Here is a 22,563-nt window from a genome sequence, read left to right as displayed (position 1 = left end):
TCTCCCTCAAAAATGAATAAACACTTTAAAATTTTTAATTAAAAAAATAAAGATAATTAATTAATTGTGAATAAATAATAATAAATATACTTTTTTAATTGTACTTAAATATTTCAAATATATGTTGTCATTGGGCTGCAAACTGTAGACCCACAGAAGAACACAGATGAAGAATTAGGGAAACATCTGTAAGGCAGATGAGGGTCTCCCTAAGAGGAAATAGATACATGAGTTTTGTGGCGCTGAGGCCAACGGGGGAGCAGTAAACACTGAAGAGCCCTGCAAACATTTTCCTGGTATTCCAGGATATTTAAGGAAAACTGTGCCCTGAGGGTAGAAGCAGCAAGAAACTCTTCTCTCTGAACACCCTCTCTGTGAGCTTACTCCCCAACAAAAGAACATCCTAACAGATCTGTGGAGTCTACTGGAGGATACAGGATTTTGAGGCATCTATACGGAGCCTTCCTGAAATGCCCTCCCTGTGAAACAGCTCAGGAGAGCAGCTTGACTACTGGGTCAAGACGTCTGAGCCTAATCATGCCTGCGGTGAGACTCTGAGATGTAACCGTCTCCCATGTCTGACCTTCCATCCCAGGGATGTCCAGAAGCCTGAGGCTTCTCATATGGCCCACACCAGCCATATGGGGAACTGGCCACAGGGGTCTGGCATCCGTGGGCACATACTCAAATTCTCTGCCATTTGGAGTTGAATAGGACACTAGAATTTGCCAAGCGCAACCCTCTACACATCTCAGATACTACAGCACAGGCTGAAACATTTGGCTGTCACCTGGGGTGCTCTAAAAAGGAGTCCTTCCTGTCTGCATTTTGTAGATCCACAATGTCGTCGTTAGAAACTAACTTCTGTCCAGCTGGCCACGTGAGAGATATGGTACTGCTGCACTTGAACTTGCTCACCATGCTTGGAGAGACGGACTCTTTGGTCCAAACAAGTTCTCCAGGGTAACTCCTTGGGTCATATGACCTCTTACAAGTTGTTTTGAGGTAAGCCTGGGTCCTGTGCTTCAACAACAGCATTATTTAAAGGACCATGTCTATTGCTGTAACAAATTAGCCCAAAACTTAGCCACTTGAAACAGTATCTCACAGTTTCTGTGGATAGGGAACCCAGGCATGGCTCAGCTGGGTGTTTCTACCTGAAGGTGCCTCACAGTCTACAACCAAGATGTCACCAGGGCTGGAGTCATCACCACAAGCTCAGGTGAGAAGTACTCCCAGCTCCCCACATGGGCTCACATGTTGTTGGCAGTAATCACGTCTTCAAGGCTGTTGGCCAGAGACCCATTCCTTGCCACATGGGCCTCACCTTAGGGCAGCTCACAAGGTAACATTTTTTCCATCAGAGGCAGCAAGGGAGAAGGTAAGAAAGGACACAGAGGATGGAAACCAGTCTTTGATAATCTAACTCAGAAGTGACATCTCAGTGAGTCCTAAATCCAGCCCACACTCAACGGAAGGGGGTTGCACAAGTGCATAAATTCAGGAGATGGGGCTCATTATAGGGCCACTGAAAGGCGGCTTACCACAGGCTACATATTACCCTCTTCATTTACATGTCCCTATTGTGGGAACTGACAAACAACAACCCAGCAACGTCTGACTAGATGCCAAGAGTGGTCAACCACCCCCATCAAGCCTGTGTGAAGGGGTAGGTAGGCCCAGATACCGGTCTTCGTATATTGGACCTTCCTTTATGCGACACTGTTAGGGAATCTGACCTAAACAGGGCCAATCAGACCCCTCTCCAGCCAATGAGTCATTTAGGTATACAAAGTTAAACCAAATGGTGATGTAGAAGCAAGGCCAGAGCCAACATGGTGTACTGAGCAAAGCCATGCTCAAGCTGAAATCATGAAGAACAGAAACCTTCATGGTTTCCACATAAGTGGGAGGAGCTAACCTGCAAAGAAGAGCCTGGAGAGGTATATAGAGGGAGATACAAAGACAAGAGATCATAAGGCCTGAAACAGAGACAGAAACAGAAAGAAACTGCCTCAGGCTTTGCCTCCTTTAATTTTTCCTATTTATTCAATCTTACAGTGTACATTCCCATCCTCTTTTTGAGCTAAGTAGGTTTCATTTCTTTATAATCGATCTCTGACTCAGCCAAGTCCTCCTCAGTCTATTTCTTCTTCTAGAAAATGGTTAATATCAGTTCAATTTCACCCCAGAAAGTGACCTCTGAGATGTGAAATAATGTGCAGATTCCAAGCAAAGCACATTTTTGTTCAAGGTATAGATGTGACTCAATTCATTTCCATAAGCCTGTATTAAGATGGTTATTGTTGTCTCCATGAATCCAGGGGAAAATGTAACTAAAGAAACAGGAATATGACTTATCCTAAATCAAACTGCACAATGGTCATGAAACAGAACTAGAAGACTTAGTCCTCTAATCCCGCAATAACTTAAAATGCAAAAACGTTACACACTCACACAAATGTGCATTTACACACTCACATACGTATATGGCCACAAACACTTCACAAGCAAGGAAAATGAGGTCCTGAGCAAATAGCGGCCTCTCTCCACTTCTCTTGATGCATCACAAGGCAGTATGTATCCCTTGAGTTGACTCCCATGTGGATTTGCTTTCCAGAGCACATTTTCTAAGCATTCAACAGTCTGCCGATAGAGAAACCAACTCATAGAGTAGTTTACAGGACGCCCCCAGGCAGTTCACGTAAATATTGCAAACATCAAGTTTATACTGCCAACTCACTGCAGAAACCCAAAAGGATAAGGTTTTACAAGTTCTCTTCCCAAAAGAAATCAGACTGAAAATACAGAGTGATAGCAGCTGGAATGGTGCTTCCCCCTTCAATACACGTAGCCTGAAGAAATGTCTTCTTTTTTTCGTACAAATAATATTTTTTTATGGCAAAGGTAGTATGTGCTCACAGTGGGGAATTTTGAAATTCCAAAATGTATGGAGAAGAAAATAAAGCTACTTATAAATACTACCATCAAGAGACACCTAAGGTTGACATATTTCCTTCTAGTCTTTTTTCTATATATATATATATAGAGAGAGAGAGAGAGAGAGAGATACATTTCATTCCCTATATACATATATGGGTTAATGCCTTCTGTTTTGCTTTTTTGTAACCTAATATTATATTGCATGGAGGCATGGGGCAGAGACTGCTAAAAGGTACAAGATTTCTTTAGTCGACATATAAATACTTTAAAATTAGATCATGTCAATGGTTGCACAAATTTTCAAATATACTAAAAACACTTAACTATACACTTTAAGCACATAGATGATATGTCAATAGAGCTGGGTTTTGTTGTTTTTTTTTTTTAATTTTGAGAGAGAGGAGCGGGGAGGGGCAGAGAGCAAGGGAGAGACAGAATCTCAAGCTGGCTCTGCACTGTCTGCATGGAGCCTGACGTGGGGCTCAAACCCACCAACCATGCGATCATGACCTTAGCCAAAATCAAGAGACAGATGCTTAACCGACTAAGCCACCCATGTCCCCCAGTAAAGCTATTTCCTAAAAAAAAAAAAAAAAAAAAAAAAAAAAAAAAAAACTAGGAGATACCACTACATACCTATTAGAATGGCTAAGATTGAAAACAAAAAAATAAACTGATTTTATAAAAACTGACACTTCCTGGGGCACCTGGGTGGCTCAGCCGGTTGAGCATCCAACTTCAGCTCAGGTCATGATCTCACAGCTCGTGAGTTCGAGCCCCGTTTCGGGCTCTGTGCTGACAGCTCGGAGCCTGGAGCCTGCTTCAGATTCTGTGTCTCCCTCTCTCTCTGTGCCCCTCCCCTGCCTGCACTCTGTATCTCTGTCTCTCTCAAAAAAAATAAAATGAAAACATAAAAAAAATTTTTTTTAAAAAAACAACTGACACTTCCAAATACTAATAAGGGCATACACTAACTGGAATTCTTATGGGAATACAAAAACGGTGCAGCCACTTTGGAAAAGTATTTGGCATTTTCTTAGAAATTTAACCACACACCTACCCTACAACCTGACCATCCCGCTCCTAGGTATCTACCCAGGAGAAATGAAAGCATGTGTCCACACAAAAACCCATAAACAAGTGTTCAGAGAAGCTTCATTCGTGTTAACCCAAACTAGAAATGACACAAACATTCATCCACAGGAGAATGGATAAATGAATGAGGAATATTTATTCCATGTACTACTATGCAGCAATTGAAAAGAACCATCAACAGCAGCATAACATAAATGAATCTCAAGACCGCTATGCCAAGTGAAAGAAACAATACAGAAAAAAATACGCGTTGTTCCATCTACGTGAAAGGGCCCAGAAAAGGAGAATCCTACAGAAAACGAACTGCTGGTTTCCCGAGAGCAGGGAAAAGCTGCAGAGTATAAAACAGCATGAGGGCATCTGAGGGGAGTAACAGGAATATTCTATGTCGTGACTGTGGGCGTGGTCACGTGACTGTGCACATTCTCCTAAATTCATCAGATTATACACTTCAAATTGTTCCACCTTAATTGTATATAAATTATACATCAATGATGTTTATTTTAAAAAATAAGGAGAAAATTCATCAAACTATATACTTAAAATAGGTGCATTTCTGGTATGTAAATTGTACTTCAATAAAATTGAATTTTTTAATGGGAAAAAATATACATTATATTGTGCTCATTTTCACAGGCCATTAAATACTTTTCAAAAGTACCTTAATTTGAATATTATGCAGCTATACTATTCAATGTTATAGATGTGCCACCACTTAATTGGCTGGTCCATTACAGCCGAACACTTAGGTTATTTTCTTTTTTGCCACTGAAAAAAACATTGCAATGAACATCTGTGTGCATAAAACTTTGTCTGTATTTTTGATTCCCAGAAAAGGAACAATTGCATCAAAGAGTAGGAATATTTTCAAGGTACTCAGTACATTTGGAACAATGTCATCTTAAAGCTGATTCCTTCTAACTGTGGTGGGAGGAAATCACAGTGATAAAAAGAGGATGGTTGCTTTCTCTGCAACACCTTCCTTAGTGAACAGGAGAACACGATGCGGGTTCCCAGTGAGTAGAGCACGGACCTTGTCCTGGCCTTGTCACTTAGTGCGTAACCTTGAGTCATTTTCTGCCTCTGGATACTATCTTTTTATCTGCAAAATGAGAATGGCAGCATATGGCAGGCAATATTTCCCATACAGGGCAGAAAAGCCACCAACTGTAAAATAAACAATTGATAATTGAAAATAGAAACTTGTGTTTGTGCTGAAAAAGAGTAAGAAGGATGAGGAACATGGATGGACCTAGAGGGTATTATGCTAAGTGAAGTAAGTCAGACAGAGAAAGACAAATACTATATGATTTCGCTTATATATGGAATCCAAAAAACAAACAAAAACAGATTCTGAAATACGTAGAATAAATTGGTGGTTGCTGGGAGAGGTTGATGGGGGAGGTGAGGGGAGATACCTAAAATAGATAAAGGGAATTAAAAGGCCAAAACTTCCAGTTCTAAAATAAATAAGTCACAGCCACAGGGACTACAGTCAATAATACTGTAATAATGTTATATGGTGACAGATGGTGACTACACTCATCGTGGTAAGCACTGAGGAAATGTACAGAATTGTTGAGTCAATATGCTGTCCACCTGAAAATATAACACTGTATGTTAATTAGACTTCAGTAAAAAATTCAATTTAAAAAACTTGTGTTTATCAAAAGACATTATCAAGAGAAAAGACAAACCGGACTGGAACAAGTTATTCACAAAACATATATTCAACTAAGGACGTGTACCCAGAATTCCTAACTACAGAAAATAAGAACAAAAACCAAAAAAGCAGGCAAAAGACTTAAACATGCACTTCGCACACAAATTGACACACAAATATTCAAATAGCCAACATGTGGATGAAAATGTGCTCAATATGATTAGTCGCATGGGAAATCCAAAGTAACACCACGTGAGGGGCATCGGAGTGGCTCAGTTGGTTAAGTGACTGACTCTGGGTTTCAGCTCAGGTCATGACTTCGCAGATTCATGGGATGAAGTCCCACATGGGATGGGGCACACATGCACTCTCTGTCAAAATAAATAAACAACAAAAAAAAACAAACACCACATGAAATACCACTATACATCCAACGAAACAGTTAAAATTTAAGACTGACAACACCAATGTTTAGCGAGGAGGTAGAACAACTTGAACTCTTTTACGTTACTGGGGGGGGGGGGGGGGGGGGGGGGGGGGGGGGTAAGTGTGTAAAATGGTACAATCGCTTTGGAAAACTGGAAGTATCTACTAAAATTAAACATATATATCCTTGAACTCAGCAATTCCACTCCTGAGTATGTATGTATTCTGGAGAAATTAGTAAATATGTCAGTAAAGGTCATGTGCAAGAAATTCCATAGCAGTTTTATTCATAATAGCCATGACTTTTTAAAAAAACCCAAATGTCCATCAACAGGATAATAGATAAATTACGGCATATCTATTTAAAAGAATATTACACAGCAAGGGGTACCTGGGTGGCTCAGTCGGTTGAGCATCCGACTTCAGCTCACGTCATGATCTCACGGCTCAGAGTTTGAGCCCCGCGTCAGGCTCTGTGCTGACAACTCAGAAACTGTAGACTGCTTGGGATTCTGTGTCCCCCCTCACTCTCTGCTCCTCCCCCACTCACATGCTATCTGTCTGTCTCTCTCTAAAACAAATAAACGTTTGGGGCGCCTGGGTGGCTCAGTCGGTTGGGCGGCCAACTTCGGCTCAGGTCATGATCTCGAGGTCTGTGAGTTCGAGCCCCGCGTCAGGCTCTGTGCTGACAGCTCAGAGCCTGAAGCCTGTTTCGGATTCTGTGTCTCCCTCTCTCTGACCCTCCCCCGTTCATGCTCTGTCTCTCTCTGTCTCAAAAATAAATAAACGTTAAAAAAAAAATTTAATAAAAAAATAAAAATAAAATAAAATAAACGTTAAAAAAAAATTTTTAAGAGTATTACACAGCAAGAAAAAACCAACCTTACGCTTAATGCAATAACGTGAATAAATCTCTGACATAATGTCAAGCAAAAGAAGCCACACTCAAAAAAAAAAAAAAAATACTGAAGGGTAAGGTTTATGTGAAGTTCAAGAACAGACAAACTAATCTGTGGCGGTAAAAGTCAGAACAGTGATTACTTCTGATATGTATGGTGGAGGTACTGACCACGAAGGGGCAGAGGGAACCTTCTGGGGTCACGGAAAGGCTGAATGAGAGAGGAAAGAGACGGAGGGAGAACCAAGAGGAGCCTATTTCAAAGTGGCTCAGATTAGCATTGACCAAGATCTGGACATAGGCATCAGTCTTGAGGGTTGGAAAGGAAAGGACTGGCTGACTTGAGAAAGGTCTTAGGCGTGGGTCAGACAGGACTCAATTGAAACAGAGGGGAAATCAAGTTGAAGAGGTAAAAAGCTCGGATAATGCCATTTCCTGTTCATCAACGTCAGCTCCCATGAGCTACTAGAGAATGCATGCAGGCTCCTTGGTTGTCATCAAGGCCCTCCACAATGGCCCCAACTTGCCTTTCTAGTCTCCTCTCTGGCCTTGTTAGTCCTCCTACACCACGCCTGCGCCTTCCAGCTGTACTAGACAACTCTCACACTCCCAACATGCAAGTTCATACCACGGGACCATGGCTAACATGGCTCCCTTAGTTTAAATGTCCTACTCCACCCTTCCCACCCCCACATCCTCTGTGACTATTGAAACCTCACTCATCCTTCGAGGCCCAGATAAAATGCCAGCATGTATGTGAAGCTTGCTCTTATTCGAATGCATCTCCAAAAAGTGCTTTATTCATACTTCTGTTATGAGTGTGTAATTCCTGACCTTAAGTGACAGGTGTTTGCATCTATGTATGTCCATCTCCTCCAGGAGACTAGCTTCTTGTGAGCAGAGACCACATCCTGTTTCCAGCTGTATCCCTCCTGTCCACCACAGTCCCTGGTATGGAGTCCGTGCTCAATAACCAGGCGTAGATTGAATTTTCTTAAGCTGCCTAAGCTGCCATGAAAAAAAAAAAAAACATGAAAATGGGATAAGAGGGATGTGGACAGAGTCACAGAGGGCAGAGCAACCTAGAAGTATGAAAGAACAAAGTGCAGAGGGAGAAAATCCTGAGGAAACAGAGCTCTCCTCCAGAACACTTTTATGACCAAAACAGACACATGCTGCTCAGCTTACCCACCACGGCACTGGTGCTACCAGGAGAGGGCACATGGTGCAGGTGCCAAGGCTGAAAACAACAAGAAAGGCAAGGGGCACCTGTTTGCCCTAACATGGCTCAGAAACCCAGCGCCCTGTGCTAGAAGCATCACTTCAGCAGCTACCTGTCCTAAAGGACTGGTTCGCTCTCCACTACCCAGGGGCACATCAACCAGCTCTTTTTAAAATCAGCAGAATGATGCAGAAAGAAAAATCCTTCCATGATGTTGCCACCCCTGCAAGAGAAATGATGGAAATAAAAGAAAAAAGAATGGGATGGTAAAGCCAATCTGAATCTCAATAAAACGCCCACGGGGACTAAGACTTTCAGGCGATGGAGAGTCAGCAAGCACGGTACCAATCTCCCTAGGAAAGGAGAGTTACAAAGTGACAATAGGGAGGGGAGGGAATAAAATGGCTTTTTATAGCCCCTAATATCTCTTCTGATAGCAGCCTACACGGCTTCCATGTGCCAGGATGCTGGGAAGATGAATGGATTTGTCTTTCTGTTAAATACCATTACCCGGAGCACTGGGGAGAATGAAGAATGGGTTACAGACTCACATCCCAGCTTGCATCTCTTTTCTCCTAATTAAAAAAAAAGTTGCAAAAACAACTCCTATATGTTCTCTCCAACCCATTCCCACCACTTACAACATGTATAACCTCAGGGGAAATAGGTAGCCCACTGATCTACAAAGTTCACCTGCCAGACCAATACCCAGCATACAACCTGTCCTGAGAAGCTGAAGTTCAAATCTAGATAATCAGCATGGTCAGGTCCACACTAGATCAATGACATACTTCAAGATCCATTAAGTCCCTTGTAGGATCCTGTCACCTTAAAGCCCAACAGCACTTTCCATTAAGAGGAATCACAAGGGTTTACTCTTTGCCAGAGGGGCAAATGATTCTGCTTGTTGATGGGACTCTGTTTTTTGAGTGATCTGAGCCATCCACATGCACCACAACAAAACAAGAAAAACAAATAAAATTAGTGGTCCCACCTCTAGCAGCATTCATGATCAGTCCTCAGGCCAGAGGAGCTCAACCTCAGCTACACCTGAGCAAAAAATGATCGGAAAAGGAAATGATGTTAAAAGACCATTGACAGTAGCATTCTCAAAAAAAAAAAAAAAATTCTTAAGAAAAAAATTTGAATACGTGTGAGATCTGTACATTGAAGATCATAAACACTGCCATGAGAAATGTAGATATCCCATGACAAGTAACAGAACTAATACTTAGTTTTATTAGAATTTAGCAAGGTCATAAACTGCAAGGTTAGTATACAAAAAATCAACTGCAGTCTTTTTTTTTTTTTTTTTACTTTTCATTTAATTTTATTTTTTAATTTACATCCAAATTAGTTAGCATATAGTGCCACAATGATTTCAGGAGTAGATTCCTTAGTGCCCCTTATCTATTTAGCCCATCCCCCCTCCCACAACCCCTCCAGCAACCCTCAGTTTGTTCTCCATATTTAAGAGTCTCTTCTGTTTTGTCCCCCTTCCTGTTTTTATATTATTTTTGTTTCCCTTCACTTATGTCCATCTGTTTTGTCTCTTAAAGTCTTCATATGAGTTAAGCTGCAGTCTTTTATATCAACAGCAATCAATCAAAAAATGAAATTTTAAAATAATTCCATAGACAGTAGCACCAAAACCATAAAATACTAGGAATAAATCTAGTAAAAGTTGGCGAAGCCACACACACTGAAAATTACAAAACACTGCTGACATAAATAAGACCCAAATAAATGGAGATGACCTATGTTCTGTTTGGAATACTCAATATTAAGATATCAATTCTCCCCAAACTAATTTGTAGCATCAATGTAATCTCAATCAAATTCCCAGCAGGCTTATTTTGTGGAAATTGACAAGCTGGTTCTAAAATTCATATGGAAATGCAAAGGATCTAAAATAACCAAAACAATTTTGAAAAAGAATAAACTTAAGAGGTTTTGTGCTGACTGATTTTAAGATTTCCCGTAAGGTTATTTTGGGATGAGCACTGGGTGTTGTATGGAAACCAATTTGACAGTAAATTTCATATATTAATAAATAAATAAATAAATAAATAAATAAAAAGATTTCCTGTAAGGTTACAATAATTAAGGCAATGTTTATGGACCAGAAGAGCAAATTCAAAAATAGACCCACAAATAAATGGCCAATTGATTTTTTTTTTTTTTACAAAGGTAACAACATAATTCAATAGAGAAAGGATAGTCTTTTCATAAATAGTTTGGGACAACTGAATATCCATATTTAAAAAAGAAAAGAAAAGAAAGCCTTGGCCTGTTCCTCACACCATACACACACTGACTTAAAATTGATCATAGGCCTAAACAAAAAAGTTAAATTATAAAACATCTAGAAGAAAATACAAAATAAAGCCTTTGTGACTTGGGATGGGTAAGTCTTTCAGTCAGGACACAAAAAAACATGAATCTCAAAAAACTGATAAACATCATCAAAATTTTAAACTTCTGCTCTTTGAAAGACAGTGTCAAGAAAATGAATAGGCAAGCTCATGGAGAAAATATTTGATGTGGGTGTGTGGGGGTGTGTGTAAATGTAAATATAAATCTATACCAAAGTCTTATCAAGAATATGAAAAGAACTCTTAGAATAGTAATAAGAGAACAATTCAAAGAAAAGAAAGATACGTCACAAAATCAAGATCTGTGAATAGGCAATAAGCATATTAGCAGATACTCGATACCATTAGTCATCAGAGAAACATAAACTGGAATCAAAATTAGATAAGCACTACACATTCACTAAAATGGCTAAAATTGAGAAGCCTGTTGGCAAGAATGCAGACTAACTGGGACTCTCGGACACCTGCTAGTAAGAATGTAAAATGGATTAACCACTTTGGAAAATAATTAGGCAGTTTCTTATAAACATACACTTTAATATATGACCTATTCATTCTACTCCAAAGTTTTTATTCAAGAGGACTGAAAATCTGGGTTCCCACAAGATGTACACAAACATGTACAGGAGTATATTCATAAGAGGTGAAAACTAAAAAGACAAATGTCCAACAATAGGCAACTAAAAAGTGCCATTTTGTGATATCCCATCAAAGAACACTACTCAGCAATAAAAAGGAATCAACACAGATGAATCTCAAAAACAGTTTTCTGTGCAAAAGAAGGCAAAGGAAGATTTCATTTTATGGAATTCTGGCAAAGGCAAAAGCAATCTAAGTGGCAGAAAGCAGAGTTAGTGGCTTCCTGGGAGAGAGAGAAGGGGACTGGCTGCAAAGGGGCATAAGGGAATTTTCTGAAAAGGTTCGATCTTGATTATAATGATGACAATTACACAGGCATATATATTTGTCAAAACTCATCAAACCATGTACTTAAAAAGGTACATTGGGGCACCTGGGTGGCTTGGTGGGTTGAGTGTCCGACTTCGGCTCAGGTCATGATCTCACGGTCCGTGAGTCATGATCTCACGGTCTGTGAGTTCAAGCCCCGCATCGGGCTCTGTGCTGACAGCTCAGAGCCTGGAGCCTGTTTCAGATTCTGTGTCTCCCTCTCTCTCTGCCCCTCCCCTGTTCATGCTCTGTCTCTCTCTGTCTCAAAAATAAATAAATGTTGGGGCACCTGGGTGGCGCAGTCGGTTAAGCGTCCGACTTCAGCCAGGTCACGATCTCACGGTCCGTGAGTTCGAGCCCCGCATCAGGCTCTGGGCTGATGGCTCAGAGCCTGGAGCCTGTTTCCGATTCTGTGTCTCCCTCTCTCTCTGTCCCTCCCCCGTTCATGCTCTGTCTCTCTCTGTCCCAAAAATAAATAAACGTTGAAAAAAAAATTAAAAAAAAAAATTAATAAAAATAAATAAATAAATGTTAAAAAAAAATTTAAAAAAATAAAGGGACATTATGTTGTGTATAAATTATACCCCAATAAATTAGATTTTAAAATACTTATTTTTTTTTAAACATTGATATCCCATATATATTATTTAATTGGTCTGAGATGTGTCCTGAGCATCAAGACTTTTTAAATTTTTCCCAAAGATTCCAACTTACAGCCAAAGTTGAGAACCACTACTCTAAAGGCTAAGGAGAAAACGAAATGACCTAGTGTTCAGGGACGCAAACAGATGATGATTGGCTCTCTTGGTGTGAGCCTGGCAGTCACAGAACACCCATCCCAATGTCACAGGCCACTGCCAGAGTACCTGTGCCTTTGCTTTATTTGCTAATTGGCACAACAGTCTCCACAAAAGCCAAGTCATGCTACTTTACGGATCCAGAGCAGATATTGCCCTTAAAGACCCCTTGTCCGGTCTAGCAAGGCAGCCAGACAAGAGTCACTCCAGTTCCTGGCCAAGGATGTGCATGCAAGCCTGAGCCCTCGGGCCCAGGTATGGACCAAATGCGCAAGCCAGCCAGGGGGCATCCGAAGGGCCTTCCAAGTAATGCTCCCAAGGCCTCCCTCCTCCCTGACCCGGCAGCAAAGGAAAACTGCCTGGAGAGAGCAGTGTGCCGAGGGTCGTGTCCAGGTCAACAGAGGCCACGGTGGAATCTCCAGGCTGGAGCTCACACGGATCGCTTTTCCACACCTCACTTTGCCATCTGAAATTTACCGAAATGACAGTGTCACGTTCTGGAGGTTTCGTTTGTAAATGATCGGCGGCCTCTCTAAAGAGGAAAAGCCTTTCTCCGAGTGCTGGCTGAGAAGAAAGTACAGAGTACAGCCACGAAACTCTCCATGAATCTTTTTCTCCCTGCCCTCTCCAGCACGATGATGTACCCACCTGTTGCCACAGCCAGGGCTTTTCCCCCACCTGTCACTCTCTGTGGAACCACACTCGCTTGTAGTAGGCCACCTGACATAGTTTAGGCCAGGGCCCCACCCTGTTGCCCCCAAAACGAGACACCGACTACTCAGGATGCCTGGCTCAGAACTGGCTTTGTGACTCCTACTAGAATGGTAAAACCAGCTGCTGAGCCACCTGCAGATACTGAGTGAGCTCCATGAGGAAGATATAAAACTGAACAGAGTAGAGTGCCTGCCCTCAGGGAGCTCGTAGTCCTGTAAGGGAACCGTGAGAAACACACAAATCTTATGACACCAGGTAGACTGAGGTAGCACCATGGGAAACATCTAGAATACAGACCACACAACACCTGATGGCAGAGCATGCACATCTATCATCAGGGGACTTCACCTCCTTTGGTGGGTGCCTATCTCTCGTAGGATAAAGCCCAGATTCTTTAGATGAAACCCAAGGCACTCCGTGGCCTCGAGTTTGCTGGCCCTCCCTGTACAGGTCACCATTTGGCCACACTGACCCACTCCCAAGCACCTGAAAATGGCGTTCTCTGTCCTCCAAGACTTTGTATATGCTCTTCTCTCTCTGTAGAGTATTATTAACTTTCTTCTCGTCTCTTCTGCGTCACTGTGAGATGAGACACAGGGGCACCTCTTTTGTGAAGTCTTTCCCAATCCTCCCCCTCCCTGCCCCACAGAGAAGCAGGCATTCCCTTCCCTCATTCCCAGGACACATACTTTCCCGCCAGGGTGGACAGCACGTGCTCTTGTGGCTCCCACACCACACTGCCACCCTCCTGACGGCAGCGACCAGGTCTTTCACCCACGCATTCATTCATTCAACTGCTTTTCAACAAGTATTTAGCGAGGACCTGCTATGGGCCAGGCACTGTTCCAGGCTCTCAAAAGAGAGACAGGCAAGGCCACTGTTTCCGTGGAACTTATGCTCTTGGAGGAGATGGGAGATGGACAGACATCCTAAAATAAATTAATTTTCTAAAAGCATCAGAGTGATAAATACTATGTGTAATATTATTTACAAACACAGCGACCTGACAGCGACAATACGGCTACTTTAGGCGGTGGCTACAGCAGGCTCTCTGAGCAGATGACATTTTAACAGAGGTGGAAATGACAAGGACTTGCCCATTGAGAAAACTGGGAAAAGCATTCTAGGCAGAGAGAACCACCAGTGAGGGCGAAGGCCCTGCTATGAACCGAATTATATCCTCCCTAAAACCATATGCTGAATCCCTGATTCGCAGTGTGGCTGTATTTGGAGTAAGGAAGTACTTAAGGTTAACTGAGGTCATGAGGGTGGAACCCTGATCCAATGAGATTACTGTCCTCATAAGAGGAGGCACCAGAGAGCAAACTCACTCTCTCTCACTCTCTCTCTCTCTCTCTCTCTCTCTCTTCCTCTCTGGAAGAGAGTTCTCACTGGGAAGGAAATACCCAACACCTTGATCTTGAACTTCTCAGCGTCCAGAAGCGTGAGACCCAGCGTTTAGTATTTTGTTATGGCAGCCTTACTTAACTAACACAGGCTTAACATGGAAGAAGGCAGGTCCAGTGCAGCTCACCCAGTGGGCGAGCGGCAGAAGATTATGCAAGAAGTCTTGCAAAACTGAGGGAGGCCTTGCTTATCTAGGACTCCCGTGAGATCTCCAGATATCACTCCTGGTTAGCCAGGGATCCCTACTGCTTGGGCAACGTCCTTCCACAGTACGGATATCCTGAGGAAGGCTGGACCTGGACCAGGGAGACCCAGGAAGCAGCAGGTGGACACTGGACGGGCACAGCAGGGGCCCGGCAGTGAGGGTACTCAGAAACAGAGCCACTCTGAGATCCACACAGGCTACCAGACGGGCACCATCAGGGAATCCTGTCAGTGAGGGGCCAGTCCCCAGCCTCGGAGGTGGGGAATGACCAAGAGCCAGGCAGGGCCCCAGTTTGGCCCTGGGGTCCTGGGTTGCTTAAGAACACGTAGGCCCAAAGAGCAAGCCAGAATCCAGAGACAACGCTACTGCAACCTGCGTTTTCCCACAGAACGACCTGCAACCCTGGGGCCAGTGAGACCCCAGAATCTCAGACCCCACCCCAAGCCTACTGAGCTACATCTGCATTTGAGCCAGACCCGTTAGTGATTCCGTTGAAGTCTGAGCAGCACTGCCCTCTTGGTGACTCATCATGACCCTCCCACGGAGTATTAGGGCCTGGAACACAGTAGGTGCTCAATTAAAAATAGTTGACTAAATACTGAAGGGAGTAAAGGTAAAACTGTTTTCCTTTCAGAGAAGTCATTACCCAGTGTCGTCCACGAACCAAAAACTCAAGCAACACGTTGGCCTCTGAGGATTAGATGTTGTTTACGCTCTGGGCGATGGTGGGCACCCCCGTTCCTTTCTTTTATTACCAAATAGACATATGCGTGTAAGGGATGGCAGACTGACTCGGAAGTTGTTTTTTAAACCTTCCATTCCCAAAGAACTGAGTGAGTCCAGAAGACTCAGAAAAAGGATGAACTGATAGGAAGAGACTGAACACAGCCAGCACACAGGAAGACCTGCAGCCCCCTCGTTCCCTCGGCAAAGACACGTCGTGGATGCCTGCAGCCCACTCCCCAACTCCCCCTAAATGACCGCTCTTCTGTTGTCCCACCACCAAGACCAGCCTTGCTTGTGACCCTTGGCAAACTCCCTCCCCTCCCATCTTCCCAAGGATTAGCTGATGCAAAGGCTTTGATAAGCATCTGTTATTTCCATCACTTGAATTAGGTACTTGGTAAATAAAAGGACAAGGATAAGCCTGAGATCCAGCTCGAGAAGAAAAGTGCTCCTTGACTCAGGGAGAGATGAAAGAATCAAGAAGAGGGGTCAGCTGACCACAGGCCCCAGACGAAGGCAGCAGGGAAAGGGCAGAGTGTGCAGGGTTCCAGCTCCGATGGCACACAAGGGCAGCCCAGGGGAGGGCTGTAGCAGGCAGCTCAGAGAGGGCACAGAGCACAAGCCCCGGGGGCGGCATAGGTCATGTTCTCACATTGGTGACGGCAAAACGGAACAAGCCACTGGCTCTTTCCCAGTCTCTGTTCAAAGTCAGAATGGAGTTGGGGTTGAGGCATAGCAGCAGCAATCACACGGCCTGGGCACGAACTCCACCTTTGCCATCTGCAAGCTGTGTGATCCCAGGAAAGTCAATTAACCTCTCTGGGGCCCGGTTGCCTCAGGTGTGAAACGGAGATAAAATAATGTTACCTCAGAGGACCATCAGGAGAAATAAACATGTCAATACATGCAAAGCACTGAGGTCAGTGCCTGTCATAAAGGAAATACTCTGGAAATCATTAGCACCTCTTATCTGTGACATGCTAATAAAATATCTCCCCACGTACCTAGCAGAGTTGTTTCAAAAATATTTTATAAATAATAATGATGATACCATTATGTATTTTAACTGAAAATATTGTCTTATTAATATCTCATTTGAACTTCCCAGTAAACATATGAAGCCAGACGTAGCAGGTAACCCCAGGGAACATAGTGAAACATTAGACGTAAAAGTGCTTTGGAATTATAGCAGACTTGCCAAGCTACTTTTTTTTTTAATGTTTACTCTTGAGAAAGAGACAGACCATGAGCAGGGAAGGGGAAGAAAGAGAGGGAGACACAGAATCTGAAGCAGGCTCCGGGCTCTGAGCTGTCAGCACAGAGGCCAACACGGGGCTCAAACCCACGAACCGTGAGATCATGACCTGAGCCAAAGTTGGATGCTAAACCGACTGAGCCACCTGGGTGCCCCTGTCAAGCTCCTTCTAAGGGAAACCTGGCTCAGATCTGCCTGTGGCAGCCACTAAGTGAGTTTCATACCACCTGACCCCCCACTCCACCCCTCACCCATGACTGAAACAGGGACGGGCACCTGGCCCAGTAACAGCCAATCCATAAGCTACATGGTGGTCTTTACAGCAGATTGAAGAAAGAGAATTTGCTCCATGGAGTCATACTAGGTTTATCAAAATCTCAAATCTTAGTGGAATCAAAAAATGAAGCCTCTAAGAACATAAATTGGCACAACCACTTCAAAGAGCAACGTGGCAATGTCTATTCGAATTTTTAAATGTACATGATCTATGACCTAACGACATTCTCCTTGATATTTACTCTAAAGAAACATATGTGACAAAAAGACACACCCGTGGGTGTTTATTACAACATTACTTAAGATAAAAAAAAGTTTGGAATTTGGAAACAACCTAATTACCCATTGGTAAATGACCAGATATGACATAGCATTCGACAGAGTGCTAACAGCAGTTAAAGGAATAAATTACAACCATAGGCATCAAAGTGGTTATATTTTGCTAACGTTTATTTTTTTTACGTTTATTTACTTTTGAGAGAGAGACAGAGAGAGTGAGAAGGGGAGGGGAAGAGAGAGAGAGGGATAGAGAGAATCTCAAGCAGGCTCTTGAACTGTCAGCACGGAGCCCAATGTAGGGCTCGAACTCACAAACCATGAGATCATGACCTGAGCCGAAACAAAGAGTCGAATGCTTAACTGACTGAGCCCCCCAGGCGCCCCTTAATGTTTATTTATTTTTGAGAGAGAGAGAGAGAGAATGAAAGAGACAAAGAGAGTGGGGGAGGGGCAGAGAGAGAGGGAGACACAGAATCCAAAGTGGGCTCCAGGCTCCAAGCTGTCAGCACAGAGCCCGACGTGAGGCTCGAATTCATGAACTGCAAGATCATGACCTGAGCCAAAGTCAGACACTTAACTGACTGAGCCATCCAGGCGCCCCAAGGTGGCTACATTTTAAAGCTTACTATGAATGAAAAGACAAGCCTCAGAATTGTACATACAGTTTTAATATTTATCTTTAAAGAATACAATATGTAATTTCCACTTCTGACAGTATGGCAATTTAGGCATCCTGGCCAACTGTCCCACTTGAAAACAACTAAAAATGCTTGAAAAAACATTTTAAAATATCTTTTTAAGTGTACCACTTAGCTTACAGGGCTAGAAAGGAACCTTCAAATTGTAGGTCAAAGTAGAAGTCAAAGAGGTAGGTGGAGTCCTGAAACTGGCTTCTGCTTGCCTACATGGGCCTAACCAAGTGAACCTGAGCCTCAATTTTCATGGTTTCACCAGGCAGGAGAGAACACAAAGTCAGGGACCATACCTGATTGAAAAAAAATGGTCACGTATGTGATAGATTTCTCTGGGCTCTATTCTATCGTATGTTTGTCTACACTGTCACCAATAAAGCTGTTTACTAAATCCCACACTCAGACACTGTAATTCCTTCGACTTTTTTTTTTCAAAGTTGTTTTAGCTCTTATGAGTTCTTTGCATTCCCACATAAATTCTAGAATCAGAAACTAGAGAAAGTCAGATTATCGATGACCTAGGAAGATGTGATCTGGGAATAAAAGGCAGAGTGGCAAACAGGAGGGAAGTGAATGCTAGAGCTGTCCTCTTAATCAACCCTCGTGTCTGGGGCACGATGTCCTGACTCTGTGGCTCAGCTTACAGGGCAGAGTATGGAGTGGAGTTGGCCTAGACAAGGAAATACAAAAGCTCTCTTTTGTATTTGAGGATAATCCATCCACATGTAGCACGTGTGCAGGGCCATTTTCCCAGCAAGTTCCCACAGCCCTCCACCTGGCTCTCCCTGAGGCCAGTGATCCACATTCCAAATCCCAGAATGTTAGGGGGCACATGGGCCTGGGAGATCGCCTAGCCCAATTCCTTCATCTTGCAGATGAGAATCCTAGGTGCAGAGCTGGCTGAAAACAAAGCCTCTTTAAAAACAAGACTATAGATGCTGGAGAGGATGTGGAGAAACAGGAACCCTCTTGCACTGTTGGTGGGAATGCAAATTGGTGCAGCCACTCTGGAAAACAGTGTGGAGGTTCCTCAGAAAATTAAAAATAGACCTACCCTATGACCAAGCAATAGCACTGCTAGGAATTTACCCAAGGGATACAGGAGTACTGATGCATAGGGGCACTTGTACCCCAATGTTTATAGCAGCACTCTCAACAATAGCCAAATTATGGAAAGAGCCTAAATGTCCATCAACTGATGAATGGATAAAGAAATTGTGGTTTATATACACAATGGAGTACTACGTGGCAATGAGAAAGAACGAAATATGGCCCTTTGTAGCAACGTGGATGGAACTGGAGAGTGTGATGCTAAGTGAAATAAGCCATACAGAGAAAGACAGATACCATATGGTTTCACTCTTATGTGGATCCTGAGAAACTTAACAGAAACCCACGGGGGAGGGGAAGGGAAAAAAAAAAGAGGTTAGAGTGGGAGAGAGCCAAAGCATAAGAGACTCTTAAAAACTGAGAACAAACTGAGGGTTGATGGGGGGTGGGAGGGAGGGGTGGGTGGGTGATGGGTATTGAGGAGGGCACCTTTTGGGATGAGCACTGGGTGTTGTATGGAAACCAATTTGACAATAAATTTCATATATTGAAAAAAATTAAAAATAAAAATAAAAAATAAAAACAAGGCTCCTAAATTCTGGCCCATTACTGTTTCACCAGAACACATTTTTTTTTAATTGTGGTAAAATACACACAACATAAAATTTACCCTCTTACTCATTTTTAAGCATACAGTTCAATACTATTAGATACATTCACATCATTGTGCAACCAGCACTGCTCTCCAGCCCCAGTATCTCTTCATCTTATAAAACTGAAACTCTGCACCCACTAAACAATAATTTCCCATTCTCCCTCCTTGGTCGCTGGCAACCATCATTCTACTTTTTGTTCATATTCTTTGTCTATTTTCTGTTGACTATTCTGTCTACTTCCTGCAAATGGACCATATAGTATTTATCTTTCATGACTGGCTTATTTCACTTACCATAATACCTTCAAAGTTGATCCATGTAATAGCATGTGCCAGGATTTCCTTCCTTCTTATGGCTGAATAATATTCCATTGTCTGTCTATACCCTATTTTGTTTATCCATCCGCCACTGATGGACACTTAAGTTGCTCCAGCCTTTTGGCTACTGTGAATAATGCTGCTATGAATAGGGGTGCAAAAATTAAAAACAGGATTGTTACATGATCCAGTAATCCCACCTCTGGACATTTTTGAACAACTTCCATAATGTTTTATACAGTGACTGCAGTGTTTTACATTCCCGCCAACGAAGCCCAAGGTTCCAATTTCTCAACATCCTTACCAAAATGTATCGTTGGCTGTTGTGTTTCTTTATTTATATAGTAGCTATCCAAATGTGTGGGAGGTCATATCTAACTGTGGTTTTGAGTTGCATTTCCTAATGATTAGTGATGTTGAGCATCTTTTTGTGTGTGTATTAGCTATTTGTATAAATTCTTTGGAGAAATGTCTATTCCAGTCTTTTTGCCCATTCTTTAATCAAGTTGTTTTCATGGCTGTTAATGTTTTTGTTCCTGTTGCTATTGTTGAGTTGTAGGAGTTCTTTATATATTCTGGACATTAACCCCCTATCAGATATATGATTCACAAACATTTTTTCCCCATTTCACAGGTTGCCTTTTCACTCTGTTGACTCTGTCCTTTGATGCACAAAACACATGGCTTCTTTTTCAAGAAGACCTCAGGGGATTCAGGGAGGTGGGGGAGGGGAGTCACGAGTTAGATAATATAGGTATTTTACTATACAGAGCTAAATGGTACACATGTGGATCAAATTCTGCTTCTGACATAAAGGCCAAGGTGAGGACCATGGACAGCACCCAGAGGGGAGTGTGGGTGTGTGGTGTGTGTGTGTGTGTGTGTGTGTGTGTGTGTGTGTGGTTTTTTGTTTTGTTTTTTGTCATGGTAATTTGTGCTGAACCCTTTGATTACTGAGCATTTGTTTAGTGCTCACTCAGTACTAAAATTGAAATCTGAGTTCTACAAAGAGCATAACAAAGAACTTCTGTCCTCAGGGATTTCATGGTCAAGTTGGAGAGCTAGGAAACAAAGGACACAGAATGCTGAAGGAACTCTATCCTTAAAAATACTGTGGAACTGAAGTCCATGATCAGATGATCGGGTTGCTCTTGAAAAGATCTTGAAGAGACGGGGTGCTCAGTTGGTTGAGCATCCAACTTCAGCTTTGGCTCAGGTCATGATCTCACAGTTCGTGAATTTAAACTGTGCATCAGGCTCTCTGCTGTCAGCATAGAGCCCACTTCAGATCCTCTTTGTCTCCCCCTCTCTCTCTCTGTCCCTCCTCCTCCTCTCTCTCTCTCTCTGTCTATAAATAAACTTTTAAAAAGTTTAAATAAACTTTAAAAAACTTAAAGAGTGCATTGAGGAGATGTGGTGGCACTGAGACCTGAAAAGGTGTGGTGGATATAACGCGATCATAGAATCCAAGTAAGAAGCTCCAAGAGCTTCGAGTCTTCCAAGAGCAATGGAGTGGATGGAAAAGAGGACTTGAAAGAAATCAACATAACTTCAAAACTGGATGGAGCAGAGGAATATAAGATGACCCCGAAGTTTCTGGCTTAGTTTGTTTACTAATTGCCACAAACCAAGGCAATGAATGTAGGAGGTGGAGCTGATATGAAAGGAAAGATAGTGCGTCTTATTTTAGACATTCAGAGTCTAGGGTGCCTTTAGGACAGAGGGAGATATACAATAGGCAGTTAGAAGTATGGATCTGGAGCTAAAAAAAGAAAAATAAATTAGAAAAATAAACATGGTAGCAAAAGACATGGGAGCAGATAAGCTCACTCAAAGAGATTGGTTTGAAGAAGGAAGAAAATCTGGGAGAAGACCTACATCTAAAAAGGGAAGGGAGTGGGGTGCTTGGCTGTCTCCGTCGGTGGAGTGTGCGACTCTTGATCTTGTGGTCATGAGTTCAAGCCCCATGGTGGGCATAGAGTTTACTTCATTAAAAAAAAAAACATATATATGTGTGTGTGTGTGTGTGTGTGTGTGTGTGTGTATTAAATATATAAACATATATGTATTAAAAATATATATGATATAAATATAAAATAAATATAAATATATACATTAAACATATATAAACATACATAAACATTTATTATATATAAAATATATAAATATATTTATATTTATATTTATATTTATATTTATATTAAAAAGGGAAGGGAGAGGAGGAAAAGACTTCAATAAAGGAGACTTGGAATTTTGAATGGTCAGAGGTTTACCCAAAGTATCCCAACATTTAGTTGAACTGATCAGACAGTGGGTTGGGCAACAGGACCCTTGGGGTCCAAGCCTTTCAAGGGAACACTGAACTAGAATTTCTTTTGTGCTTTCTGTAAAAGTAGAAGATTCAGAAGGTCCATCCAATTCTTCAGCTCCTGGGGATTCTGTGAACATGAATCAAGTCTCACAAAGCTTTTTAGAGAAGGGTCGATATGCAGTAGATATGGGTGACCCCAGGAGACACAAGCCCAGAAGATCCCAATTGTCTACATCTGCATACAAGACCCAGGAGACTTCTCGAACAAAGAAGTGTTTCCCGTTCAATTCAGGATCAATACTTACTTT

General features: G+C 42.4%; 1 long non-coding RNA gene across 2 annotated transcripts in view; it reads right to left on the bottom strand.

Moving 5' to 3' along the window:
• Nucleotides 1–7,525: 7,525 nt before the first annotated feature.
• The window catches only part of LOC125930151 (uncharacterized), a 133,271-nt gene continuing 118,233 nt past the window's right edge, over nucleotides 7,526–22,563 (bottom strand). Inside the window, exons 2-3 of one of the 2 annotated variants that reach the window (XR_007460086.1) lie at nucleotides 9,242–9,297; nucleotides 7,526–8,033 (exon numbers count right to left, since the gene is read on the bottom strand). This is a non-coding gene — a long non-coding RNA (uncharacterized LOC125930151). The remainder of the gene's footprint in view (nucleotides 8,034–9,241; nucleotides 9,298–22,563) is intronic. The other variant, XR_007460085.1, reaches the window with a different exon arrangement.

Source organism: Panthera uncia, chromosome A2, assembly GCF_023721935.1.
Source record: "Panthera uncia isolate 11264 chromosome A2, Puncia_PCG_1.0, whole genome shotgun sequence".
Classification (NCBI taxonomy): domain Eukaryota; kingdom Metazoa; phylum Chordata; class Mammalia; order Carnivora; family Felidae; genus Panthera; species Panthera uncia.
The sequence above is the reverse complement of the archived record's forward strand: the minus strand, read 5'-3'. Positions and strand labels throughout refer to the sequence as shown.